The sequence below is a fragment of the Etheostoma cragini genome, chromosome 11, assembly GCF_013103735.1.
Source record: "Etheostoma cragini isolate CJK2018 chromosome 11, CSU_Ecrag_1.0, whole genome shotgun sequence".
Lineage (NCBI taxonomy): Eukaryota > Metazoa > Chordata > Actinopteri > Perciformes > Percidae > Etheostoma > Etheostoma cragini.
The window spans coordinates 22590229-22609087 of NC_048417.1; the positions used below are offsets into that span (position 1 = coordinate 22590229).

The 18859-nt window shown below is 39.6% G+C and overlaps 1 protein-coding gene across 2 annotated transcripts in view; it reads left to right on the forward strand.

The window, feature by feature from the left end:
- The first annotated feature begins 733 nt into the window (after nt 1–733).
- The window catches only part of adarb1b (adenosine deaminase RNA specific B1b), a 129264-nt gene continuing 111138 nt past the window's right edge, over nt 734–18859 (forward strand). Inside the window, exon 1 of one of the 2 annotated variants that reach the window (XM_034884798.1) lies at nt 734–950. The gene's annotated coding sequence lies outside the window, so the exon portion shown is untranslated. The remainder of the gene's footprint in view (nt 951–18859) is intronic. The other variant, XM_034884797.1, reaches the window with a different exon arrangement.

Genomic DNA, 18859 nt, shown 5'->3' on the forward strand with positions numbered 1-18859 from the left:
AGACTTTTAACCCTTGTGTTGTCCTCCCGGGTCAAAAACGGACAGAAAATTGACATTTTTGTCCCTTGTTCAGGCTTTTTTTGAGTTTTCATTAACACCATCTTACTAGTTTTACTACTTTTTGTAATTCATGGTCAATAACTCTCATTTGTATAAAATTATACCTAATATTTGAGTTAAAAAAGCAGAAATTATGAATTATTTGGATCAATAGTTAAGATAAGAGGTATAAAAGTAATCAATTGTATTTGCAAAGAGCATTGTAAGGAATACAATCCATTTTTTGTGGTAATTTGCTTAAAAAGAAACTCATATTTCAAATATAGTATAATATACATTTTTAAAGGGTCAGATTTGACCCGAGGTCAACAGGTGTTTTTTACTGGTTAACACCTTTTTGCATGGTAGCCACACATATTATTCTAATAGCTAGATCCAAGTTGTGCAGCTCCTTTATTTAACAGTGGATACTGTTAGACCAATGTGAACCAGCAACCCTCCGGTTCCCAACCCAACTACCCTTAGCAAAGATTGAAAACGGGTCCCACAGACCCGAACAACACGCAAGGGCTAAAAAATAAATAATATTTTGACAGAAAGTCGCTTGCTGGTGGTAGAATGAACCTGTCCATTGAATAAGTAGGGTCGTAGAAATGCGGTGCTGGCCTGTTTTGACTCCACACCACACGGCGGCGCTAATGCGCCATCTCCTTTACCGGCCACTTTAAAATAAGAAGACGAAGAAGAGGCCGACAGCAGTCTGGTGGACACTGCAGTACATGCGACCGTACAACGAACCGCTCTCGCGCTCGGTCCGTTTTTTTTCTCTCCAACGCCAGCGACGACACGGATGAAAACTGTCATCTCTGTTTTGAAGTGAAGTGGCGGAGAAGATTTCAACGTATCCGGGAGGGAAAAAAAAAACATAACTTTCCGTTACAGCACGAACCGTGAGTAGGCTTGTTGTTGTTAGCTTGGTATTTCGGGGGCTGCGGAGGATGAAAACGGTGTTGCTGATTTAGGTGCCGGTTTTGTTTATGTAATATTAGGCAGGTAATCATCGAACAGCGCTGACATGGGGACTCACCGGTCCAAATCACATCAGCCGTTAGCTAACCAAAAAATATGCACTTCTTCCTCTGTAGGCGTTGCGAAATAACCTTCTATGTATGCAGTGCGACAGTGGGATATATGGCTGTCATCTTCCCTCAGCTTTACCATGCCAGTGGTGCCTGTGAGCACAGTGAAGGTCTAGCAGGGAGACCGCATCATGTTCAACACACAGAGAAACAGTCATCAGAAAGCTGTGCTAGCTGCCGAACACATTGAATTTCAGTTTCCGAATCTGTTCTTGTTGCTATAAACACGTTTGCATATCCCTCTCGGACTGCAATTAGAGAAAAAAAGCTTTAAAAATGCCGGCTACATATAGATACATTCCTCTTTCCCGTGTTCCATTGAAAGACCTAAATGCCTTTTTTGGGTGTATGTATATTAATGTCCTCTACTATTGTATTCATAGCATAGGACCTACTTAACGGAGGGAGAGTCCTCTATGTCTGTGGTTTCCATATTTTTTCATGTCAAGGACTCCTAAACTTACACTAATCAGACCATGAACCCCTCATTTTTCTTGATTTTGTTCCTGGATCTGAAATGATTTTTAGCTTTTAATGTTTGGGTGTAAGTTTAAACTTTGCAGTATGCATATTTACCTATTTATTACCTTGTCACCTCCAACATTGCCCTACTCCCTGTTACATCTGAGGTGAACAGCTCAGATGTAACAGTTATGTGTATTGGGGGGTGTACCGGGTGCAGACATGTAAAATACGTTATTTTTATGATCCTCACAGAAAATGAGCCAACCGTGAGTAGACTTGTTGTTAGCTTGTTATTTTGGGGGCTGCAGAGGATGAAAACGGTGTTGCTGATTTGGGTCCCAGGTTTTGCACGTTTGCATATCCTCTTGGACGGCAAATAGAGAAAAAAAAGCTAAAAAAATGCCTGCTACATATATCTACAATCAGTATTGTATATTGCAATGCAATGCAAAGGTGCTGCTGTGTTGTGAAAGCTAGTAGGGAAGTAATTCCTACCTGAAAGTGTAACAACTGCATGATTTAAAAGCCAGTAACACCTTCTGATTCCCTTGTTGCTTTAAGCTTAAAGTAAAATTAAAAAAAGAAAATAAATATGATGCTGCTATAAGCATGAATACTACTGTATTTCTGCAAGTAATGAATACAGAGAGTCATGTTTCCCACAAGGCACCTTAACCTGTGCATGCTCTGGCATTATTGCGTGTCTTTACCATGTCAACTTTGGCCACCAGAATACAGACACACACAGTGAAACTGGAACAGATCCCAATGTTAATTGCTGAGACATTTATCATTTCCAAAAATGTTTTGTGTAAAAAAAAAAAAAAAAAAGAAGAAAAAAAAGTGCATGTATGTATGTTTTTTTAAACTAATATTACCTCAAACATATGTTCCAGATTTCTGTCAGGGCTCCACACATCTCAACATTCAGGGGGCTTAGGCACTATTGGATTTATTGTTATGGTTTTTGACTTATTAAATGCCAGGAGAAGGAGGGGGAAAGGGGGGTGCTTGTAGGGCTGCTCGAAAATGGAAACAAAATCATCATCACTACTATTTTGGTCAATATTGAAATCACATTTAACACGATAAGTCATTGACTTTTAGAGAAAAAAAGCCGCGTTTATTTAACTTAACCCTCATGTTGTCCTTGGGTCATATTTGACCCATTTTCTGTTATTTATTTATTTTTTGCACTAAAAATGGGTCGTCAAAATAAGCGCTGAAAATGTCAACATTAAAAATATCAAAAAGCTTTGGCAAACACATAAAAAAAGCACCCACAGCATTGAAAAAAGTGACCAAAAATGTCAGAAAAAGCAATAATAAGGTTGACGGGAAGACAACACAAGGGTTAAAAAAACCAGAGAAACACCTTCAACTGTGAAAATTCCCCTAAGACTTTTCTCGTTTGACCTTTTTTTTGGAGACAAAATAAGAGTTTACTTCCAAAACATAACGTGCTAAATAATTGCGTTCTGGATGACATGGTTTTTGTGATTATTAGAAGCCCAAATCATAATTGTGATTAAAATTTGATTTATTGCACAGATCTAAAGCAGGTGCACGCTCTATCATGTGAGCGAGAGGTTGCACCGTCATTTCAAAGGCTCAGAGTTTACTTCATAATCTATTAATAAATATTCTCTATATCTCAATTTCAAACACTTGAGTCAACATATATGTTTAGTGAATGCAATCAGTCTCTACTAGAACACAATTAAAAATGGGAGTGGGGTTTGTTTTTTGTCATAGGGTTATAATTCATGTTAAAAATTCACTATGGAAAAAACACAAGTGGTCACATCCAGAATAAGTTGAGTCAGGAATACATGTTCATCACAGAAAATAAGGAAAGGCTGTTGATTTTTGGGTAGAAAGAATGTAAATTGTACCATTTTTCTGCTTGAAAACATTTAAAATGGGTCAATTTGACCCAAATACCGTACAAAGGTTAAAGAAATAACAGAGACTGATTGAATCTTTAGCGCCGCTGTGGGAAAAGCTGATTTGCTGAGTTAAAGGGAGTGATTGAGCTTTTGCAAAAGTCCCAATTACTGTGTATTTCATATAACTGCTGCAGTACTGCTCTACTTGCTGAGATGGCTTTAAAGATGGAAAAACAGCTCAGAACAAGCACTCTGAGTGCTTGCCAAACTTGACCCTGTGTGTGTGTGTGTGTGTGTGTCTCTGTGTCTGTGTGTGCGTGTGCAAAGTTCACTCAGCTGTGCTGCATTGTGCCATCCCAGGAAAGCTGTATGATTCTGTGTTAGAGGACCCATGCAGCAACAGCAGAGGGGCTGCTCCTGCTGCTGGCTGTCAGAGGACTCTCCGTTAATGCTCCTATAATGCATAGCTGCAGGCTACAAAAATCATAGCCATCCCCTTCACACTGCTCCATGTGGACATAGCTGCTCCTGTGATCGATACTTAAGTTCTCTGCCCTGAGGACATTGCTGTTTGAGCCCTGATTAATACACCATTGCTGCATCATGGGGATAAGGCACTAGGAAAAGACAATGCATTTCCTCAGGATTTGCGGGCGGATGGGTGCTGATGAGCATACACTTTTGACAAAGACCACAGGGGCTAAATGTCAGTTCTCACTGTGGTAAGCTGCTGAATAAACATCATCTGTTACTCCAGTGCAAGTATTTTTGCTGATCTTCAGCAAATAAATGGCTTACATAAATATGATTGATTACCTAATCAACCTGCGTAGAAAGGGCAGTCTTGTCTGACAGTTTGTACAGCTTTGCTTTTCCCCTTCAGTGACCATAGCCGTTGGTTTGGTGTTTCCGATGATTGTCAGAAAAACTGTCAGGAATTCTGGTGTTGGCCAGTGCAAATAAACAACCTGCCAATCAGCAAATGTGCGCAAATTGTCACTTTTGGCGAGAAGAGTGCCTGCTTGACTGGCTAGTAATTGTTTGCAAGCATAATATTTGAACGCGTTGGTTGCATGAAATGAAAGGGCTCTAGCTGCTTTCCACTCCGGATTGCTTTCCAAACATTTTGCCCTCCCAAGCAGGATTCGGCAAGGTTGATAGGACCAAGTTTAGCTAGTTTGACTTCCCTTAGCTAAGGAGTGATTATACAAGTGTCATGAACAATTCCATAAACCGTACTGTGGAGGGTAACAAGCCACCTGTCTCAGGGGTGCATGGTTCTTCAGTAAGCAATGTTCTAATTACAAGCAAGAGTCCCACGTTTTGTCCAACAGGACTTTTGAACAGTTGGACGTGAATACATTTCCTAAGGGAGCTCTCTGGACTTCCTTTGTGCACCTTATCACTGGCCACTTGCATGCTGTTGTTGGCTTCCAAGTATTCAGCCTTTGTCCTGTGTACTCTTCCTGAAACACAACGGGCATCCTGTTTCCTTCTCGCACTCTAAGTTATTGATTTAAGGAGAAATGCTGCTAGCATTGCATGGCATCGGGTCAACCAGTCAATTCTTATTAAGCAGGCTAGATTAGATGAGCTTTGAGAATGTCAATCTTATCAAATAAAGATGTTTTTTAAACTTTTGTTGTTGTTGCTAATATTGTCATTGGCTAAATACTGTTGTATGTTATGGAAAAATACTTTAAGCCAAGTGTTCAGGGTAGGGCTGGGTGATATTCAAATACCATGATATTTTTGACCAAATACTTCAGTAGCTCATTCACAATTAAATTTGTGAATAATAATCATCAGTAATGTGGATATAATGACTAAGTGGGTAAAGGCAGATAGAACAGCTAGAACAGTCTGGTAAGTTTAGGAAATGCCATCACTTGCATTCTGTAAAACCAGGAAAGACAACACTTATGTCGTATTACGATGTGCAAAATCTGAGACCATCTAGTCTCGCATCACAATATCGATATGATATTGATAAATTGCCCTGTCCTACTTCAGGGACTTTACATAATGTGGTCAAACTGTGGAGTTATTTAAAATCTGGTGTTGTGGCACCTTGTTCACTACTTGCTGTGCGTCCAGCAGTCATGTGCCCTGATATTTCTGCAAATATATAGGTCAGATAATAAATTTAAAAAATCCTTTTCCTTTTGGTTTGTTATTGTCTTTTATGCTCCGTTCTCTTAAGGTCTGAACTGACCGTGATATGTGTGGATACGTGGGTGATGGAGAGGCTTTGTAAAGTGCTTTGTCCTATTCAATGTGAAACGCACAATGTCAATACAGTCTGTGTGCCACGCAGTGCGTGTGAGGCTTCACGTCTTTGCCACAGGATGCGGATGACCTCGCCGTTTCTCCGCGACTTTCAAAACTCGTCTTACAGAGCTGTTGTTCCCCACCCAGTTCAAATTAGAACTCAATATTGATTTCTGACTTAATTTTACATGAGTGGCCAGTTTCAATCAATTCAATCAGGCTGTGTAAAACAAACTGTCATAGATAATGCTGGCTCAAGGCTAGTGTTACTAAATACAAGCTACAGATCAGTGTCGAAGCCTTGGAGAGGCATGGACCGGGCAACATTAAATATCCGTCTATGTACTGTATGTTAGCGTCAAAGTCACTCACATTTGTGGAAGAGACACCAAAAGATCCATATGTGCAAATATGTGTTTACATTATAGTATGGTGTGAATATGTCACAATATCTAAATTTGAATTACAAACTGTTTCATTGAACCACTGGAAAGCAAAGGGTCATGGGTATTTATGGATCTATGGTGTGCTGCAGATACATGATGATGGGTTGAACCAGAGCCATAGAGAGTAGAGTTGCAACACTCTGTTCTCGCTAGCGGGGTGGTTCATGTAAGCTTGTGTAGTTCCAAACACGCGTCGCACTGTCATGTTCTTCTATGGGACTGACAGCAGCGAGTGCGATGGTGAATGTTAAATATAAATGAAAACACATACCCAGGTACTTGTCTCACTGTTATTGCATTATTGCATATTTGTAAATATCAGTTTTTCATTTGGAGTGGTAGGGTGGCAACTGAAAACCAGAGTTTTATATTCCAAAAAAAGCACTTTGAATTGCCCTGTTGCTGAAATGTGCTATACAAATAAAGCTGCCTTGCCTTGCCTGCCTTACAACACGCACTATAAAAACATTAAGGACAATTAAAAAAGAGAAGTATGATGTATAATAGTATAATTCTCAAAGTCACCCGCCACTTTGATAAAGTACCTGCCATTGGCTGGTGGCGGGTGATAATTTCCCACCCTGTATGCATACATTTTTCAAACCACTCCTAAAACCCTGTCAGAAGCCATACAGTAGGAATATCTTTTAAAAGAACTAGAGCTGTTCTGATACCGAGCCAGTATTGATGTAAACGCTGGTAAAGGTTTCAGGAAGTACTGGAGTTTAGCACTGATCCGATACCACAAAGAAAAAAAACTGAAGAAAATCTATTTCGCACTACTTTATTTATCTTCTTTTTCTTTTATAATTGACTCTCAAACTTTTTGTGTTTGTTAATTTTTTACAAAGAGTTTAACCTGAGCCAGACTGACAACAAAGATAGAAATCCTACCACATCCATAGAGGTACAGTGGTGTACAGTTGTTAAAACATAACAAAATATATTACACACTGGTATCGGATCAGTACTCTGTATCGGCCGATATGCAAGTTCAGGTATCAGAGTCGGTTTCGGTAAGCCAAAAAAGGTATGGGATCATCTCTAAAAAGAGCCATGTTCATAACAAGGCTGTTTCATTTTTAATTCACCACTGTTTTCATTAAAGTTTGGAGGAAAGGGCAAAGTCAGCCAATACGTGCTGAGAACCTTTGCATTTTTTAAGCAAGACTCCTTTTCCGTCTGTTGTGCCATTTGTCGGTGCAGAGTGTACTAGAGCAACTCCTTTCTTCTTCTCAGTTCCCCTTGATGTGAAAGGTACGTCGTGTTCAGTGCACTTTGCTTTGCAGACCAACAAAAATCCAAATCTACGTTTACCCGTTCCACCATACAGTCTTGTGGACTTGGATTACATGGGAATCACACATTTGTCTTCATGTCATAGTCCGCCAAGGGCTACTACCAAACTCCCCTAGGCCCAGTAGGTCCGATGTTTTTACTAGGTAAAGAATTGGAAGCCCAAATATTTTTTTGGGGTTCAAATCAGATTGTCTAGCCCAGTGATGAACATACTTTAGTACAGGACAGCAGGCTGTGATTTTGGAAGATGGAGTGATGATGGTGCGGTGTAGGGGTTTGTGCAAATAAAACAGCATGTCCCCGGCTTGTTTGGCTGAGACATTCTGCACTTCCCTGAGGGGGGGGGGACGCATCAATGCCACCCCATCACCCCTGTCACCAAATTATGGTGAGCACAAGCCGCATGTACTGGCCATTATTTATGCACTATAGGCTGCAACAACACACACAACACATTTGTGAATGCATAACGTACAGTCTGCACCATGTTTAAAATTTTAAAAAAAGAATGGGTTTTGTATCATCTTTTTACTTTTATTGGAGAGGAGTTCTCAGTGAAAGCAGAAGAAAGTGCTAACGCATATGTCAGACGAGGTTAGCATCAGAGCGTGAATGTGACATTACAATCAATGCTGTATACACACACACACACACACACACACACACACACACACACACACACGCACGTTAGAACTACAACGGGCAGTACAAGGCCTCCATAAACCACCAAGACCAGGTCATAGTCAGACCTTTCATTGGCAAAGTTGCGATGAAGACCAGCCCACATATGTAGCTCAAATAATCTTAAAAATAAAATTTTCATCAAATGCAAGAAAATAGAAGAAGAAAAAAAGGCAGTATTAGTCACTCTTAGAATAATCTTACTGCTGGGTTAAAAATCTGGTGTGTGTGCTCCCGATGAAATAGGGTTGGGCGATCCTTTCAATTTTCATATCGTCCAATCGGAGTCAGATGGCAAAAGAGTTTGCAATTAAGGATTCAAAATTCCCTTGTGACAGTTAATGGGGCGCGGTGGGCGGACATGTAGCTCCACCAGAGACCTCTCTAAATTATTATTTAATTTTTTTACAACATCTTCGTTCTGTTAGTAAGTTAGTTCAAAATACCTTAATATTGGTGTGGTAAAACCAAACCGTTGATCATCCTTTTAAATATTGATAAATGATACGGTCGCCAATCAGTATAAGCCTACTATGAGACCATTCTCGTTTGGGTATGTTAACATGCCATTACTGCGTTGCCATGTTTGGGAGTCTCACTCTGAATTCTGTTACGAAGCAACATTAAAGGAATAGCCTTTTAAACTGCTTTTAGGTGATGTGAATGAAATCAGAATGGCTAAATCAACATGTTCTGTTACCTTTGCTGGTTGAGGTACGTCTGGCTGAATATACTTGCTCCCTCGCTGCTCTACTTCACATTTAATTGGTTGCACTCATTCATAACTGCAGGGTTCCCACTCCAACCACAATTCTGTGGACACAAAGCTGCTCCACTAGAGTAGGTTTGGGGGTTAAATGCAGCAGTATAGGCCATCTAATTGGCACTTTGTGTGGATGTTAGTCATTGTAAAGCATAATATTGGTACATGCTAGCTCTAAGAAGTCTTTGCTGCTGGTTATTGACTTTTATTTTCTTTCAAGCACCTGACTCGGCATCTATTTTGTTACCCGAGCTTGCTTGGCCTGAGGCAACACTGGCAACCCCAATTTCTTCCTACATTACACCTTTTTGGGAGATGTGTTTTTCTTTTTGTCTTGATGGCTGAACTAATATCCATACACAGCTAACATACTGAAGTGTTGCCAGGACAGTCATTAGAGACAGAGAGAAAAAAACCACAGAAAGCCCTTTAGAGATCTCCGATTATTGTTATTTTCCCAAGTTAATATATATTTCACTTCCCCACCCTCTCCCCTTCATTTTGTGCGTGGACAAGCTCAATAAAGTCAATAACTGACACCAGCTGAAATTGCTAAATACAACTGAAGTGTAGGTCAACAAAAGGGAAATTGTTGACCGACACTAAAACGGGTTACGCCTACCTTGAAAATGAACTGCCGTATGAATCACAATTACTTATTCAACAAAGTCTTAAAATACAAATCTTTCTTAATTTGACCTTACAAACAGAATTACACCTTGAGTTGTATGTTTTTTTTTTAGACAAGCATTTTCCTCTTTAACACCACATAGTATGTAGCAGGCTGGCCTTGTTCCCTCTCTAGAAGAATTTGGTTTTGCATAAAAACATTAACCCTTGTGTTGTCTTCACTTTTGGGACCTTTTAGAATCCCTCGGGTCAAATTGACCCGTGACTTATTTGGGGTTTTATAATTCATGTTAAAAATCCACTATGTGATCATTCTTATCTTAAAAAAACATAAGTGGTCATATCCAGAATAATTTTCTGAATTGAATCAGGACTACATGTTTATTACATAAAATAAGGTAAGGCCGTTGATTTTCAGGTAGAAAAAAATATTTGTACCATTTGGGAGGGCATGTCCCTCTGTGAAACCTCTCTGGTGCTTTTTCAACACAATCTCTTTAAGGCTTTATGAAGATATGCACAAGAACAGAAACCGCCACAAATGTTCACGGCATAGCTGTCCTATGTGTGTGTGTATCACCCCCGAAAACATGGATTGTGTCATCATGTGGCTGTACGTGTATTCACAGTGGATTAGGGTAACCCCATCAATAATGTATGGCCACACAGAGAAGCTGTGAAAACAGTCTTTCATTGTTTTATAAGCTCTACTCTGCTACTTGTCCTTTTGCTTTCACAGAAGGTACAGGCAGATAGTCAATCCTCTACCTGCAAGTAACGCATTGTTCTTTCAACTTTTGAATGTCTGAAGAGAGTCTGTAGCTGGATAAATGAATGAAGATCCCCGCTCCAGCGCTGGCTTGTCCTTTTCATATTCATCAACCCTCTCCGTTTCCGTTTCGTCCTCCATATTCTATGGAGCTCTGCACGGAGCCCTTGGTGATATGGCTATATATAGAAGGAAAAGGAGGAGCAAGATTAAGGAAAATAGAGGGCCTTTTAGTGCTGTCCTGGGGAACCCGCTTCAACCCTCCTGTTTTGAAAGGGCTAATGATCCTCAGATTTGGCCAGTAGATAGGATTGTCTCTGAGTGACTCGAGGTGAAGAGGTAAAGCCCCAGCAGTCTGAGATAGACTTCCTCAATTACCAACAACACCTTCTGGCTAAATGTCATTCGTAAAAGACAAACCTTTCCATCACCTTGCTTTCTTTTTTATTATGGCTATGAAAGATCTATTGGTTTGGTAGTGGAGGAGTCCCTCGAGGCCCATTTGAAGTCCCTGAACACCACTAGTAACTAACCTGTAAATGCATTATCAGCTACAATAAGATTAACCTTCATGTGGTCCTCGGGTCAAATTGACCCGTTTTCCTATATCAATGTTCTTTTTAATTACCCAAAATAACATGATTGATTCCACACAACGCTCTTTGGGAAGTACAAATCTCTACTTTCATTAATCTTAGGGCGTCTAATTCAATTTTATAGCATTTGAAAAAAAAAACATTGAAATGGTTTTGAAATAGTTTTGAGTAAAAGTTGACCTATTCTTGTCTGTGATTATCCATCAACATCCATTCCTTTAATTTTAGTCTATATAATTCCTAATTTCTTCTTTTCTAACTCAAACATCAGGTACAATTTCCTATGAATGAGGTTTATTGACTCTAAATTCCCCAAATAACTGCAAAACTAAAGTTAATAAGTTAGTGATACGTAGTGTTGAAAACATCAAAAAAAGTGATAAACATTGAACAAAAGTGTCATGAGTGTTAAAAAAAGGTACAAAAACGCATTTTCAATTTTGACAGGAAGACAACACAAGGGTTCATTATTATTTTTTTAACTTTTGGCCCAAACATCCACTACGTCAGCGTTTTAGAACCCCATAAAACGGCAGACTTTTGAAAATGCTTCTGACCTTGTTTTAGTTTGAAAACTCTGGAGTTGCATTTTAATCTGGACGAGACATTTAAAAATGATGACGTAGACAGCCACGTTCGCTTCCCAGTTGGGTCCTATCAGTCACGACGTGTCCTTCCCTGAGTTATCATGCCCCTGTCACATCATCATTTTTCCACAAGAAAACAAACAACATCAGCTTTGACTAGTTGTGGTTAATTCAACAAGGAATAATGAAAGTAACGAACTATAGGCATCACTGACATGGTTTGTCAACGCTAGCAGCTGTTTTGCAGTCAAGTTCCGCATTTTACAATGCCACCACTGCCTACACGCTCAAGGAGGCAAGCTATTATTTGAGCAATTCACGACGATTCCTGTGTACAGTTGCATTTTTTAGCCATACACAACATTTACACCAGCACACGCATGCTCAGTGTACCTGGAAGGTCCTGTGAGATGCGTTTTCAGGCGCTTTAATATGGACGTGGATATGACTATTTCTTGGGACGGAGATCATTTTTGTATTCAAATGAAAACGTATTTGAATGGCTGTAGCCTAAGCTTTATTTAGTCCTGTCCTGGCAGGCTTATACCCACAGTCTACAACCTGTGAGTCAGACCACAGTGGATCAAAACACGATGCAAAGAAATGGAAGGGTTGCTGGGAGCAGAGCTTAGCAGGTGCTGCTGGTCCATTGGGGCATATTTGTGTACTCTGCTCGCTCAGTGGGAACATTTTAATTTGATCCCTTTGTTTCTATAAAACAGGTCAGGATTTGTTCTACCCCTGGGCAATTTGTGTCAGTTCTTACACAGAAACAGCTGCAGTGATGCAGGAGCTCGATGTGCATTCACAAACAGTCATCCAAACATGCACTCTGTTTTAAGGTAATTTGTAAATAAAGTTCCCTGTACAATCAAACACTATCACACAGAAGCAGGAAATAGTGTGCTCTGTCTCACCTGAAACACAATTAGTTTAATATACTGTACATTCATTCATTTCGAAAAGACTTTCGAGATGTCTTTCAGTTGCTGATTTTATTTTGCTGCTTGCTTTTGCGACAGAAAACAAGCATGGGCTTTTCAGAGGAAGATATCTGTGCACGCCACAGTGGAATGTTCTTGGTTTTCGTTCTTAATGTGCCTACAATTGTAGATTCTTTGTTTGTTCTGCAAAAGCAAAAAAGTCCCATCATTCAGTTCCCTCAATACCACATTATGTTTCCATTAAAAAAACAAAAAACAACCGCATTTCAATAATTTCATGCAGGATTGATTTCATGATTTGTTTTTATAAAGAGAACTATTATGTTAGGAGTTTCATTAAAAAATATGTTTGGAAATATGTTCATGCACACAGTTCCCCCGCTGTTTCCTTTCAGTGACCGTCACTAGGAGGGGTTTACCTCTAATTAATAGACCTTTTTTTTAGTGTCCCAATTTTGAAATATGTTTTCCAGCCAAGTAACACCAAACAAAAAACATATAACACAATACAGCGCTGCAACAGCAGTGTCTGATTTACTAAACAACAACGTTGTAACTGAAAAACATCTCATGTACCCCCTGCAGTACACCAAAGTATTGCATTAACCAGATTTTTTAATATATTTATATGATAGAATTATACTATTACCCCCTTTTGGGGGAAAAAATTGTAAAAGGCCACAGCTGTGGGTACGTATGCTCTTAGACAATCAGTCTGATAAGAGCTAATACTGATAATTGATTCATTTAAATGTCTTTAAAATCAGCCGATCCTTTGCTGTAGGGATGCACCTATACCACTTTTTTTTTTAAGATCAAGTACAAGTACTTACAGTACATTTGGGTACTTGCTGCTATTTAGTACCGATACAAAGTACCATGTAGAGCCCGACTGATATATCGGCATTAATAATATCAGCATTTATAATGGCCAATAAATTAAAAAAAAATGATATAAATTTATCAGAATCATTTATGAAAAATAAATGATTCTGATAAATGACTATTTCAAAAGAGATTAGTAAAAACGGACAAAACTCCCTTCTACCATATTAGTGTTGTCCTCCGGAGGGCGCTCTACAACGTCCCTGTTGGCAACACTCTTTGATTTTCTTTTTGTTATTGTGTTTTTGTTCTGAGGACTTTAAGTTTCATATCTTAATTATGAACCGCCGTGAGCTGGACTGAGCTACATATCGCACTGAATTGAAAATAAATGTTTTTGATCAATCTGTTGTAGGTTTTAAACAAAGTGCACTATTTGTGCAATTGTTACAAAGCGTGCAGGATATGTTTTATAATGACATTGGACCATATGTGTGAAATTACTTTGAAGTCGCTACTGAGAAAAAAGGTCTGAACCTGCGAATCACCGCTTGCGGCTATATTTACATCATGTTATTGTCCCTTGTAGAATCTGTGGTCTCTTATCTTCAAACAATTGGATAGGACTTCATCCCCTGTAAGCCTCTCTGAATAATCAGAGCAGTAGGAAAGATCAAATGAAAAAAACGGATCATCTTACACATGCATGCATGTGTTTGTGTGTGTGTGTGTGTGTGTGTGTGTGTGTCTGTATGTATGTATGTATATATATATATATATATATATATATATATATATATATATATATATATATATATATATATAAAAGTCAGTTTTTCATCTTCGTGTATGCCTCAGAGACACTCACAGACACGCATGCTCCGTGTTATTCCCAGGGTTTAGTATTTTTTCTTCCTTTCTCACTCAGACCAAGTGGTGATGAAAGATGTGCCTAAATTAGGATGTTCTGCTGTACCAGAGGCAGGTGTGAGTTTATACCACCTCTCCCAAATCTTACACTTTTCAAATGTGCATAGCATGGTGTTAAACTTTTTCATTAGCAGCATTTTACTTTAAGAGGCTTACATTTCCATCCACAACTTGTATTGTAGTATGTAATTAAGCTTGTGTGTGTGTGTGTTTTTTTACACAAAGTTTTAGTTTTTCTTTAGTGCAAATCTGAGTGTCCTGGAGAGTTTTAGTGAATATTAAGTTAAACTCTTATCCCACAGGCTAGAAGCACAGAGTCAGTGGTCTGTTTATTGATGTCATGATGTGGAAGGGTAGAGTAGTGGTGAGAAATATTGGCATTCAACCTCATGGCCCAAATCTAACAAGTATTTGGAGACAATTTCAGCTTTGATGTAGCTGAAAGTCAATCCATTCATCTTTGTCTGCTTATCCGGTGTCAGGTTGCGGGGGGAGCAGCTCCAGCAGGGGACCCCAAACTTCCCTTTCCCGAGCCGCATTAACCAGCTCCGACTGGGGGATCCCGAGGCGTTCCCAGGCCAAGATGGAGGTGAATGAATGTATTCTATAAATAAGTCTGCGATAAACAAAAATGACACTCCATGTATTTTCAGATGTGTTTGTTCACTTCCTCAACGGCAGACTTTTCTTGGAATTTATATTGGAGATAGACTTCATCCATGGCGGCTTTCACACCTTCCTTGTCGGTCTGGACTTTAGGACTTTTCAGTTTGATCCGAACCAAAGTTACAGGTGTGAAACCTCCAAACAGCCGATATTTGGCCGGACAAAAACAGGGGCTCTCGGTCTGGATCAAACTGAGCCATGGTCTGGTTCATTTCCACTGTGAAAACTTATTTTTTCAGACTTTCAGACTTTTTTGTTCAGACTTCTGGACCAAGTACAGGAAGTTCTGGTAGGCTGTCATCCTGTCATACGAAAAATATAGTTCCTATAAGGAATGGTTTGGTGCTTAGTGTGTATACAGTTTTTTTTGTCCCTCTTGATGCTGCTTTGTGAAAGAAAAAATAGAAACTCGTTCTGATCTGACACTGTCCAAGTCAAGCCTTATTTGTATAGTACACAGAATATTGTGTAATGCCCATTGTGCAAAAAACGGTGACCACACCAGAGGAAATACATTTATCAGGATGATTGCCTTTAATTAGGTTGAACTATTGAGCCGTGTCGTAATCCAACCTGATGACCTAAATCGACACAATGAAGAGTGCTGTCAAGCAGATGGGGTCTAAACAATGACCCATACACGCATGGAGAAAAAGTGTTGTGCTGCCTTTAAATGGCAGTGTAATAGCAAGGACCATTTGAAAGTCTGGGAACAACACTTTCAGTAACACCCGTTTGTTTGGGATTTGCAGGGCAGATGGCTGCTTCTCTGTACACTTCCATTTAAATCCCATTTTTGGCAGTTTGCTCATCCACTTGTCTGAAGAGACTTATAACAAATACAGTAGTATCATAAACAGCCATTACTTAAGTGAGCACGGGTCAAAGCCATAGCAAGGCATTTCTGTTACAACTACTCCTCTGTTGCTTAAATGGTTTTGTAAAAATAAAAAAAGGACGTAGAAGAGATTTAAAATTTAGGATGGAAAACAGGCCACATGGCATGATATTACTATTAGTAATGGGAAAGCCACACGTTGTGAAAGGTGTGCCACTTGGTTCTTTGGCCAGTTCTGTCTTTGTGACTAGCTTATGTTGCAACTTGTCCTCTTTCTACTGCTGAACACTTTAAAACTTTTAGATTGAATCCAAACACTTTTTGTTTGGGTTTAATTGCCAGCCACAGAACTCTTTCCATCCACAGCTATGTGACCCGGTGTGTTCACCTCCCGGGGACATTTCATCCTTCAACCACACGCATTTTCCAGTCACTAGATTCAAGATCAACAGTCAATAAACAAAAGATTCATTTCAGCTATTTTGATAATCAAAAAGTCATATAAGTCATTTTTTCTAGCGTAAATGCGAGCCGTGATATCCAAATATTTTTGGGGTTTGGACTATTGTCCGAATGCAACAAGTTTTAATAGCTGTCATTTGGAATTCATAATGGGAATTTCCCCACCATTCTCTGTCAGTTTATTGACAAAATGATTAATCTATTATGGAAATAATTGTTAGTTACAGTGCCTCCATGAATTATCACCACTGCTAGAGCTGCCACATTGCATGTTTTGAATAATTTTAAAAATAGATGTATATGAAATTTAATGGTCAACACTTTTTTTACTATATACTTTTTATACTATAAGTAATCATTTAAGTCATTTTTTTTAAAGCAAAAATTACAGAAATGTACCTGCTCCAGTATGTAAAATGTGAATAGTTTTTTTTTCTTTCTCTTGGCTTATGATATGTTGTAACTTGTGAGTACGCTCTGTTTAATAATAATAACAATAGGCCTACATTTAGTTGTATAGCACCTTTCATACAAGAAATGCATGACAAAATGCTTTCCAATAATGAACATACATTACATAAAATGAGCATGAAAACAGTGAATTCGTGTAACATTACAAATGGGAAATGTTACAGAGACAATAGGATCTTAAATAAAACACCAAACAACAGCAATGAGATAAATAAATAAGAAATAAAATATAATTGTAGAGTATATGTGTAAAAAAAAAAAACTAAAATCCCTGACCTGATGTGACACCCACAATCTGCAGTGAAAAAGACTTCATAATAATCATTGAAAGTGGGCTAAGACGCTACGTTCACCAGCTCAAATGAAGGAAGTGTTTGCGTCCCACTGAGGGGCTTCGCATCCTCACAGTTTGCTACAGGCTGCAGAGCAGAGAGTTGCAGACTCCAGTGGAATGCGTCAGCAGGCGCTCATGGTTTTTTTTTGGGAGGAAGATGTAGCAGGGATAGTGCTGCGATGTGCCTCCCAGAGGGTTCTGTTCAATCATTGGCGCACACTTTATTACCTTGTTCTGTGGAGGAGTGTGTACACTTGCTGCAGAGCCCTCTGCTCTTAACTTGTGTATTGCACAGGGATTTGCCTTGTCTGTATTTGCCATAGCATTTGTGCTGTTTGAGTTGCATTTTTGCTTGTACATATCAACATCAAACAAATGCTTCTGTGTTTTAGATAAATAGCTGTGTATGTGCCACGGGTCATACATGCATGGCAGGCTTCATTTTTCTCCTTTTCCCTCCTCCGACACCAGTGCTGTGATACTGCTGCTGCTTTCTTTGCTACATTCGCCACAGATGTTGTTATGACCCCAGTGAACAAAATAGTATTTCGTTTTTCCCCTTATTATTTTGATCAACATAGGGCACGAGGAAGAGAGGAGGCGGAGAAGGACGTTCGTCCTGGAGGGCGGTCGGCCGTAATCGAACCGTAAATAAGACATGGCTCATGGGATGTGGGATGCTTGTGCAAGCAAGCGTGGGTTTTTGTGTGTGTGGGAGAGAGGCCATTTCAAAAGAGTGCGCAGCAGGGCAGGGGGAGGGGAAGAGGTGGAATCTGCCATATGGATGAGAGAGAGAGAGTGAGAGAGAGACAAAGGGATAAATGGGAGGAGGAAGGAGAAAAGGGGGAGACTCAGCGTCCCACGTCAGCTCACTTAATGCTCCCTGCCGGCCCCGGGGATGCTGACAGCACAGTTTGGTTGATTCATTCCCCCTCGCCAACTAGTCCCCTCGTCTTTTGCAGTCAGCTTCTATTCGCGTTGCCCTTGTGTTGCTCTATTTGCGACGCTCCCCCGATCTGTTTCCTCGTCCTCTAGTGTCACCTTGTCTTCCCTGTCATATTGTCACTGCTGATGCATATGCCTAATGCCAGAGTGTCTTCAGAATTAAAAACTATGCGCATTATGTAATCTTTTTCTACTGAAGAGTAAAGCCATGTGTGCCACAGGGATGGGTTACAAAAATGATGGATGGATGTGATTGGTCTGAGTATGAAGTGTATGATGTGTTTCTTGCAGAGTGTGCTTCCAAATTTAACACCGAACTTGCTGGATTAAACATATTTAAAAGCTGCCACTGGGTCTTCTTGACCTCTATAGGCTTCACACGTTTTTTCCTGCAGGGCAAAGGTGTGGCACACAGGTGAACATTAATGCATTTTACCTCCTCTGTTAGCTGCGCTTATTGTTTCCTGTGAAACTCTCCAGCAACGTGTTATGGTAATATGAAATTCGGAAGTAATGTGCATGAATTGCTGCACGATATGAGGAAAAAACGCATATTTCGATAACAATATTTCTCGCGATAAACCGATATTAAAGTGTACTCAGTTCTGCATTTCTGCTCCTTTCAGGATTCTGCTAAAGTAAAACAAACTGCAACTAAAGCCATTTCCGATGTACTTTAACAAATTGAACATTATTTTTTTTAAACACAAAAAAGTGTCTATCGCGATGTGTTGATATTGCGATGATGATAAAAAAATGATAAAATGGGTAGGGATAGACCGATTTTATCTGCTGGCCAACATATCGGGCCTATATTTGCGTTTTCAGGTGTGTCAGCATCGGCCGATACGGGTTTTTATTCCCGGCGTTATTTACAGACAGCTCTGTGTTGCTGGAGATGCTGCAGTT